General features: G+C 46.9%; 15 non-coding genes and 10 pseudogenes across 15 annotated transcripts; all 25 read left to right on the top strand.

The window, feature by feature from the left end:
- The first annotated feature begins 176 nt into the window (after positions 1–176).
- Positions 177–295, top strand: LOC146264122 (5S ribosomal RNA; annotated as a pseudogene).
- A 174-nt stretch (positions 296–469) lies between these two features.
- Positions 470–588, top strand: LOC146264121 (5S ribosomal RNA). The gene has a single exon (XR_014728470.1). It is a non-coding gene; the product is annotated as a 5S ribosomal RNA (ribosomal RNA).
- A 178-nt stretch (positions 589–766) lies between these two features.
- On the top strand, positions 767–885 carry LOC146264120 (5S ribosomal RNA; annotated as a pseudogene).
- A 176-nt stretch (positions 886–1,061) lies between these two features.
- LOC146264119 (5S ribosomal RNA) lies at positions 1,062–1,180 on the top strand. The gene has a single exon (XR_014728469.1). It is a non-coding gene; the product is annotated as a 5S ribosomal RNA (ribosomal RNA).
- Positions 1,181–1,358: 178 nt separating this feature from the next.
- LOC146264118 (5S ribosomal RNA) lies at positions 1,359–1,477 on the top strand (annotated as a pseudogene).
- Positions 1,478–1,655: 178 nt separating this feature from the next.
- LOC146264117 (5S ribosomal RNA) lies at positions 1,656–1,773 on the top strand (annotated as a pseudogene).
- A 168-nt stretch (positions 1,774–1,941) lies between these two features.
- Positions 1,942–2,050, top strand: LOC146264116 (5S ribosomal RNA; annotated as a pseudogene).
- A 172-nt stretch (positions 2,051–2,222) lies between these two features.
- Positions 2,223–2,341, top strand: LOC146264115 (5S ribosomal RNA). Its single transcript, XR_014725796.1, has one exon. It is a non-coding gene; the product is annotated as a 5S ribosomal RNA (ribosomal RNA).
- A 156-nt stretch (positions 2,342–2,497) lies between these two features.
- Positions 2,498–2,616, top strand: LOC146264114 (5S ribosomal RNA; annotated as a pseudogene).
- A 192-nt stretch (positions 2,617–2,808) lies between these two features.
- On the top strand, positions 2,809–2,927 carry LOC146264113 (5S ribosomal RNA). Its single transcript, XR_014725794.1, has one exon. It is a non-coding gene; the product is annotated as a 5S ribosomal RNA (ribosomal RNA).
- A 174-nt stretch (positions 2,928–3,101) lies between these two features.
- Positions 3,102–3,220, top strand: LOC146264112 (5S ribosomal RNA). The gene has a single exon (XR_014725793.1). It is a non-coding gene; the product is annotated as a 5S ribosomal RNA (ribosomal RNA).
- Positions 3,221–3,384: 164 nt separating this feature from the next.
- On the top strand, positions 3,385–3,503 carry LOC146264111 (5S ribosomal RNA). The gene has a single exon (XR_014725792.1). It is a non-coding gene; the product is annotated as a 5S ribosomal RNA (ribosomal RNA).
- Positions 3,504–3,679: 176 nt separating this feature from the next.
- LOC146264110 (5S ribosomal RNA) lies at positions 3,680–3,798 on the top strand. The gene has a single exon (XR_014725791.1). It is a non-coding gene; the product is annotated as a 5S ribosomal RNA (ribosomal RNA).
- Positions 3,799–3,984: 186 nt separating this feature from the next.
- On the top strand, positions 3,985–4,103 carry LOC146264109 (5S ribosomal RNA; annotated as a pseudogene).
- Positions 4,104–4,269: 166 nt separating this feature from the next.
- On the top strand, positions 4,270–4,388 carry LOC146264108 (5S ribosomal RNA). Its single transcript, XR_014728311.1, has one exon. It is a non-coding gene; the product is annotated as a 5S ribosomal RNA (ribosomal RNA).
- A 176-nt stretch (positions 4,389–4,564) lies between these two features.
- LOC146264107 (5S ribosomal RNA) lies at positions 4,565–4,683 on the top strand. Its single transcript, XR_014725790.1, has one exon. It is a non-coding gene; the product is annotated as a 5S ribosomal RNA (ribosomal RNA).
- Positions 4,684–4,865: 182 nt separating this feature from the next.
- LOC146264106 (5S ribosomal RNA) lies at positions 4,866–4,984 on the top strand. The gene has a single exon (XR_014728363.1). It is a non-coding gene; the product is annotated as a 5S ribosomal RNA (ribosomal RNA).
- A 176-nt stretch (positions 4,985–5,160) lies between these two features.
- Positions 5,161–5,279, top strand: LOC146264105 (5S ribosomal RNA). The gene has a single exon (XR_014725789.1). It is a non-coding gene; the product is annotated as a 5S ribosomal RNA (ribosomal RNA).
- Positions 5,280–5,447: 168 nt separating this feature from the next.
- Positions 5,448–5,566, top strand: LOC146264104 (5S ribosomal RNA). Its single transcript, XR_014728974.1, has one exon. It is a non-coding gene; the product is annotated as a 5S ribosomal RNA (ribosomal RNA).
- A 170-nt stretch (positions 5,567–5,736) lies between these two features.
- On the top strand, positions 5,737–5,855 carry LOC146264103 (5S ribosomal RNA; annotated as a pseudogene).
- Positions 5,856–6,037: 182 nt separating this feature from the next.
- LOC146264102 (5S ribosomal RNA) lies at positions 6,038–6,146 on the top strand (annotated as a pseudogene).
- A 191-nt stretch (positions 6,147–6,337) lies between these two features.
- On the top strand, positions 6,338–6,456 carry LOC146264101 (5S ribosomal RNA; annotated as a pseudogene).
- Positions 6,457–6,640: 184 nt separating this feature from the next.
- LOC146264100 (5S ribosomal RNA) lies at positions 6,641–6,759 on the top strand. Its single transcript, XR_014725788.1, has one exon. It is a non-coding gene; the product is annotated as a 5S ribosomal RNA (ribosomal RNA).
- A 190-nt stretch (positions 6,760–6,949) lies between these two features.
- On the top strand, positions 6,950–7,068 carry LOC146264099 (5S ribosomal RNA). The gene has a single exon (XR_014725787.1). It is a non-coding gene; the product is annotated as a 5S ribosomal RNA (ribosomal RNA).
- A 176-nt stretch (positions 7,069–7,244) lies between these two features.
- On the top strand, positions 7,245–7,363 carry LOC146264098 (5S ribosomal RNA). Its single transcript, XR_014725786.1, has one exon. It is a non-coding gene; the product is annotated as a 5S ribosomal RNA (ribosomal RNA).
- Positions 7,364–7,500: the final 137 nt, after the last annotated feature.

The following is a 7,500-nucleotide window of genomic DNA, read 5'->3' as shown; positions in this document are numbered from 1 at the left end:
CTCATTCACTTAGAAACTGACATCTTGCAATATGCACAAGTAGTCCTTCATGAAAGGGGCTGGAAGCTGTTTTCATTTTGACACGAGAGAGAGAGAGAGAGAGAGAGAGAGACTACCTTGCATTGTCAATTGCTAAATCTGTATATGGATAAGTAGCCTATGGTTGTCAACTTATTTAGTACGGCCATACCAGCCTGGCAAAGCCCGATCTCGTCTGATCTCGGAAGCTAAGCAGGGTCGGGCCTGGTTAGTACTTGGATGGGAGACCGCCTGGGAATACCAGGTGCTGTATGCTCTTTTGCTCATTCACTTAGAAACTGACATCTTGCAATATGCACAAGTAGTCCTTCATGAAAGGGGCTGGAAGCTGTTTTCATTTTGACACGAGAGAGAGAGAGAGAGAGACTACCTTGCATTGTCAATTGCTAAATCTGTATATGGATAAGTAGCCTATGGTTGTCAACGTATTTTGTACGGCCATACCAGCCTGGCAACGCCCGATCTCGTTTGATCTCGGAAGCTAAGCAGGGTCGGGCCTGGTTAGTACTTGGATGGGAGACCGCCTGGGAATACCAGGTGCTGTATGCTCTTTTGCTCATTCACTTAGAAACTGACATCTTGCAATATGCACAAGTAGTCCTTCATGAAAGGGGCTGGAAGCTGTTTTCATTTTGACACGAGAGAGAGAGAGAGAGAGAGAGACCACCTTGCATTGTCAATTGCTAAATCTGTATATGGATAAGTAGCCTATGGTTGTCAACTTATTTTGTACGGCCATACCAGCCTGGCAACGCCCGATCTCGTCTGATCTCGGAAGCTAAGCAGGGTCGGGCCTGGCTAGTAATTGGATGGGAGACCGCCTGGGAATACCAGGTGCTGTATGCTCTTTTGCTCATTCACTTAGAAACTGACATCTTGCAATATGCACAAGTAGTCCTTCATGAAAGGGGCTGGAAGCTGTTTTCATTTTGACACGAGAGAGAGAGAGAGAGAGAGACTACCTTGCATTGTCAATTGCTAAATCTGTATATGGATAAGTAGCCTATGGTTGTCAACGTATTTTGTACGGCCATACCAGCCTGGCAACGCCCGATCTCGTTTGATCTCGGAAGCTAAGCAGGGTCGGGCCTGGTTAGTACTTGGATGGGAGACCGCCTGGGAATACCAGGTGCTGTATGCTCTTTTGCTCATTCACTTAGAAACTGACATCTTGCAATATGCACAAGTAGTCCTTCATGAAAGGGGCTGGAAGCTGTTTTCATTTTGACACGAGAGAGAGAGAGAGAGAGAGAGACCACCTTGCATTGTCAATTGCTAAATCTGTATATGGATAAGTAGCCTATGGTTGTCAACTTATTTTGTACGGCCATACCAGCCTGGCAACGCCCGATCTCGTCTGATCTCGGAAGCTAAGCAGGGTCGGGCCTGGCTAGTAATTGGATGGGAGACCGCCTGGGAATACCAGGTGCTGTATGCTCTTTTGCTCATTCACTTAGAAACTGACATCTTGCAATATGCACAAGTAGTCCTTCATGAAAGGGGCTGGAAGCTGTTTTCATTTTGACACGAGAGAGAGAGAGAGAGAGAGAGACTACCTTGCATTGTCAATTGCTAAATCTGTATATGGATAAGTAGCCTATGGTTGTCAACTTATTTCGTACGGCCATACCAGCCTGGCAACGTCCGATCTCGTCTGATCTCGGAAGCTAAGCAGGGTCGGGCTGGTTAGTACTTGGATGGGAGACCGCCTGGGAATACCAGGTGCTGTATGCTCTTTTGCTCATTCACTTAGAAACTGAAATCTTGCAATATGCACAAGTAGTCCTTCATGAAAGGGGCTGGAAGCTGTTTTCATTTTGACACGAGAGAGAGAGAGACCACCTTGCATTGTCAATTGCTAAATCTGTATATGGATAAGTAGCCTATGGTTGTCAACTTATTTCGTACGGCCATACCAGCCTGGCAACGCCCGATCTCGGAAGCTAAGCAGGGTCGGGCCTGGTTAGTACTTGGATGGGAGACCGCCTGGGAATACCAGGTGCTGTATGCTCTTTTGCTCATTCACTTAGAAACTGAAATCTTGCAATATGCACAAGTAGTCCTTCATGAAAGGGGCTGGAAGCTGTTTTCATTTTGACACGAGAGAGAGAGAGAGAGACCACCTTGCATTGTCAATTGCCAAATCTGTATATGGATAAGTAGCCTATGGTTGTCAACTTATTTCGTACGGCCATACCAGCCTGGCAACGCCCGATCTCGTCTGATCTCGGAAGCTAAGCAGGGTCGGGCCTGGTTAGTACTTGGATGGGAGACCGCCTGGGAATACCAGGTGCTGTATGCTCATTCACTTAGAAACTGAAATCTTGCAATATGCACAAGTAGTCCTTCATGAAAGGGGCTGGAAGCTGTTTTCATTTTGACACGAGAGAGAGACCACCTTGCATTGTCAATTGCCAAATCTGTATATGGATAAGTAGCCTATGGTTGTCAACTTATTTCGTACGGCCATACCAGCCTGGCAACGCCCGATCTCGTCTGATCTCGTAAGCTAAGCAGGGTCGGGCCTGGTTAGTACTTGGATGGGAGACCGCCTGGGAATACCAGGTGCTGTATGCTCTTTTGCTCATTCACTTAGAAACTGAAATCTTGCAATATGCACAAGTAGTCCTTCATGAAAGGGGCTGGAAGCTGTTTTCATTTTGACACGAGAGAGAGAGAGAGAGAGAGAGAGAGAGAGAGAGAGACTACCTTGCATTGTCAATTGCTAAATCTGTATATGGATAAGTAGCCTATGGTTGTCAACTTATTTCGTACGGCCATACCAGCCTGGCAACGCCCGATCTCGTCTGATCTCGGAAGCTAAGCAGGGTCGGGCCTGGTTAGTACTTGGATGGGAGACCGCCTGGGAATACCAGGTGCTGTATGCTCTTTTGCTCATTCACTTAGAAACTGAAATCTTGCAATATGCACAAGTAGTCCTTCATGAAAGGGGCTGGAAGCTGTTTTCATTTTGACACGAGAGAGAGAGAGAGAGAGACCACCTTGCATTGTCAATTGCTAAATCTGTATATGGATAAGTAGCCTATGGTTGTCAACTTATTTCGTACGGCCATACCAGCCTGGCAACGCCCGATCTCGTCTGATCTCGGAAGCTAAGCAGGGTCGGGCCTGGTTAGTACTTGGATGGGAGACCGCCTGGGAATACCAGGTGCTGTATGCTCTTTTGCTCATTCACTTAGAAACTGAAATCTTGCAATATGCACAAGTAGTCCTTCATGAAAGGGGCTGGAAGCTGTTTTCATTTTGACACGAGAGAGAGACCACCTTGCATTGTCAATTGCCAAATCTGTATATGGATAAGTAGCCTATGGTTGTCAACTTATTTCGTACGGCCATACCAGCCTGGCAACGCCCGATCTCGTCTGATCTCGGAAGCTAAGCAGGGTCGGGCCTGGTTAGTACTTGGATGGGAGACCGCCTGGGAATACCAGGTGCTGTATGCTCTTTTGCTCATTCACTTAGAAACTGAAATCTTGCAATATGCACAAGTAGTCCTTCATGAAAGGGGCTGGAAGCTGTTTTCATTTTGACACGAGAGAGAGAGAGAGAGAGAGACCACCTTGCATTGTCAATTGCCAAATCTGTATATGGATAAGTAGCCTATGGTTGTCAACTTATTTCGTACGGCCATACCAGCCTGGCAACGCCCGATCTCGTCTGATCTCGGAAGCTAAGCAGGGTCGGGCCTGGTTAGTACTTGGATGGGAGACCGCCTGGGAATACCAGGTGCTGTATGCTCTTTTGCTCATTCACTTAGAAACTGACATCTTGCAATATGCACAAGTAGTCCTTCATGAAAGGGGCTGGAAGCTGTTTTCATTTTGACACGAGAGAGAGAGAGAGAGAGAGAGAGAGAGAGACCACCTTGCATTGTCAATTGCTAAATCTGTATATGGATAAGTAGCCTATGGTTGTCAACTTATTTCGTACGGCCATACCAGCCTGGCAACGCCTGATCTCGTCTGATCTCGGAAGCTAAGCAGGGTCGGGGCTGGTTAGTACTTGGATGGGAGACCGCCTGGGAATACCAGGTGCTGTATGCTCTTTTGCTCATTCACTTAGAAACTGAAATCTTGCAATATGCACAAGTAGTCCTTCATGAAAGGGGCTGGAAGCTGTTTTCATTTTGACACGAGAGAGAGAGACCACCTTGCATTGTCAATTGCCAAATCTGTATATGGATAAGTAGCCTATGGTTGTCAACTTATTTCGTACGGCCATACCAGCCTGGCAACGCCCGATCTCGTCTGATCTCGGAAGCTAAGCAGGGTCGGGCCTGGTTAGTACTTGGATGGGAGTCCGCCTGGGAATACCAGGTGCTGTATGCTCTTTTGCTCATTCACTTAGAAACTGAAATCTTGCAATATGCACAAGTAGTCCTTCATGAAAGGGGCTGGAAGCTGTTTTCATTTTGACACGAGAGAGAGAGAGAGAGAGAGACCACCTTGCATTGTCAATTGCCAAATCTGTATATGGATAAGTAGCCTATGGTTGTCAACTTATTTCGTACGGCCATACCAGCCTGGCAACGCCCGATCTCGTCTGATCTCGGAAGCTAAGCAGGGTCGGGCCTGGTTAGTACTTGGATGGGAGACCGCCTGGGAATACCAGGTGCTGTATGCTCTTTTGCTCATTCACTTAGAAACTGACATCTTGCAATATGCACAAGTAGTCCTTCATGAAAGGGGCTGGAAGCTGTTTTCATTTTGACACGAGAGAGAGAGAGAGAGAGAGAGAGAGACCACCTTGCATTGTCAATTGCTAAATCTGTATATGGATAAGTAGCCTATGGTTGTCAACTTATTTCGTACGGCCATACCAGCCTGGCAACGCCCGATCTCGTCTGATCTCGGAAGCTAAGCAGGGTCGGGCCTGGTTAGTACTTGGATGGGAGACCGACTGGGAATACCAGGTGCTGTATGCTCTTTTGCTCATTCACTTAGAAACTGAAATCTTGCAATATGCACAAGTAGTCCTTCATGAAAGGGGCTGGAAGCTGTTTTCATTTTGACACGAGAGAGAGAGAGAGAGAGAGACCACCTTGCATTGTCAATTGCTAAATCTGTATATGGATAAGTAGCCTATGGTTGTCAACTTATTTCGTACGGCCATACCAGCCTGGCAACGCCCGATCTCGTCTGATCTCGGAAGCTAAGCAGGGTCGGGCCTGGTTAGTACTTGGATGGGAGACCGCCTGGGAATACCAGGTGCTGTATGCTCTTTTGCTCATTCACTTAGAAACTGAAATCTTGCAATATGCACAAGTAGTCCTTCATGAAAGGGGCTGGAAGCTGTTTTCATTTTGACACGAGAGAGAGAGAGACCACCTTGCATTGTCAATTGCTAAATCTGTATATGGATAAGTAGCCTATGGTTGTCAACTTATTTCGTACGGCCATACCAGCCTGGCAACACCCGATCTCGTCTGATCTCGGAAGATAAGCAGGGTCGGGCCTTGTTAGTACTTGGATGGGAGACCGCCTGGGAATACCAGGTGCTGTATGCTCTTTTGCTCATTCACTTAGAAACTGAAATCTTGCAATATGCACAAGTAGTCCTTCATGAAAGGGGCTGGAAGCTGTTTTCATTTTGACACGAGAGAGAGAGAGAGACCACCTTGCATTGTCAATTGCTAAATCTGTATATGGATAAGTAGCCTATGGTTGTCAACTTATTTTGTACGGCCATACCAGCCTGGCAACGCCCAATCTCGTCTGATCTCGGAAGCTAAGCAGGGTTGGGCCTGGTTAGTAATTGGATGGGAGACCGCCTGGGAATACCAGGTGCTGTATGCTCTTTTGCTCATTCACTTATAAACTGACATCTTGCAATATGCACAAGTAGTCCTTCATGAAAGGGGCTGGAAGCTGTTTTCATTTTGACACGAGAGAGAGAGAGAGAGAGAGAGAGAGACCACCTTGCATTGTCAATTGCTAAATCTGTATATGGATAAGTAGCCTATGGTTGTCAACTTATTTCGTACGGCCATACCAGCCTGGCAACGCCTGATCTCGGAAGCTAAGCAGGGTCGGGCCTGGTTAGTACTTGGATGGGAGACCGCCTGGGAATACCAGGTGCTGTATGCTCTTTTGCTCATTCACTTAGAAACTGAAATCTTGCAATATGCACAAGTAGTCCTTCATGAAAGGGGCTGGAAGCTGTTTTCATTTTGACACGAGAGAGAGAGAGAGAGAGAGAGAGAGAGAGGAGAGACCACCTTGCATTGTCAATTGCTAAATCTGTATATGGATAAGTAGCCTATGGTTGTCAACTTATTTTGTACGGCCATACCAGCCTGGCAACGCCCGATCTCGTCTGATCTCGGAAGCTAAGCAGGGTCGGGTCTGGTTAGTAATTGGATGGGAGACCGCCTGGGAATACCAGGTGCTGTATGCTCTTTTGCTCATTCACTTAGAAACTGACATCTTGCAATATGCACAAGTAGTCCTTCATGAAAGGGGCTGGAAGCTGTTTTCATTTTGACACGAGAGAGAGAGAGAGAGAGATAGAGAGAGACTACCTTGCATTGTCAATTGCTAAATCTGTATATGGATAAGTAGCCTATGGTTGTCAACTTATTTCGTACGGCCATACCAGCCTGGCAACGCCCGATCTCGTCTGATCTCGGAAGCTAAGCAGGGTCGGGCCTGGTTAGTACTTGGATGGGAGACCGCCTGGGAATACCAGGTGCTGTATGCTCTTTTGCTCATTCACTTAGAAACTGACATCTTGCAATATGCACAAGTAGTCCTTCATGAAAGGGGCTGGAAGCTGTTTTCATTTTGACACGAGAGAGAGAGAGAGAGAGAGAGAGAGAGAGAGAGACTACCTTGCATTGTCAATTGCTAAATCTGTATATGGATAAGTAGCCTATGGTTGTCAACTTATTTCGTACGGCCATACCAGCCTGGCAACGCCCGATCTCGTCTGATCTCGGAAGCTAAGCAGGGTCGGGCCTGGTTAGTACTTGGATGGGAGACCGCCTGGGAATACCAGGTGCTGTATGCTCTTTTGCTCATTCACTTAGAAACTGAAATCTTGCAATATGCACAAGTAGTCCTTCATGAAAGGGGCTGGAAGCTGTTTTCATTTTGACACGAGAGAGAGAGAGAGAGAGAGACCACCTTGCATTGTCAATTGCCAAATCTGTATATGGATAAGTAGCCTATGGTTGTCAACTTATTTCGTACGGCCATACCAGCCTGGCAACGCCCGATCTCGTCTGATCTCGGAAGCTAAGCAGGGTCGGGCCTGGTTAGTACTTGGATGGGAGACCGCCTGGGAATACCAGGTGCTGTATGCTCTTTTGCTCATTCACTTAGAAACTGACATCTTGCAATATGCACAAGTAGTCCTTCATGAAAGGGGCTGGAAGCTGTTTTCATTTTGACACGAGAGAGAGAGAGAGAGAGAGAGAGAGAGACCACCTTGCATTGTCAA

The sequence above is a fragment of the Hypomesus nipponensis genome, chromosome 12 (genome assembly GCF_054491055.1).
Source record: "Hypomesus nipponensis isolate SF chromosome 12, ASM5449105v1, whole genome shotgun sequence".
NCBI classification, from domain to species: domain Eukaryota; kingdom Metazoa; phylum Chordata; class Actinopteri; order Osmeriformes; family Osmeridae; genus Hypomesus; species Hypomesus nipponensis.
Note: the sequence above shows the minus strand (reverse complement) of the source record. Positions and strands in the feature narration are given on the sequence as shown.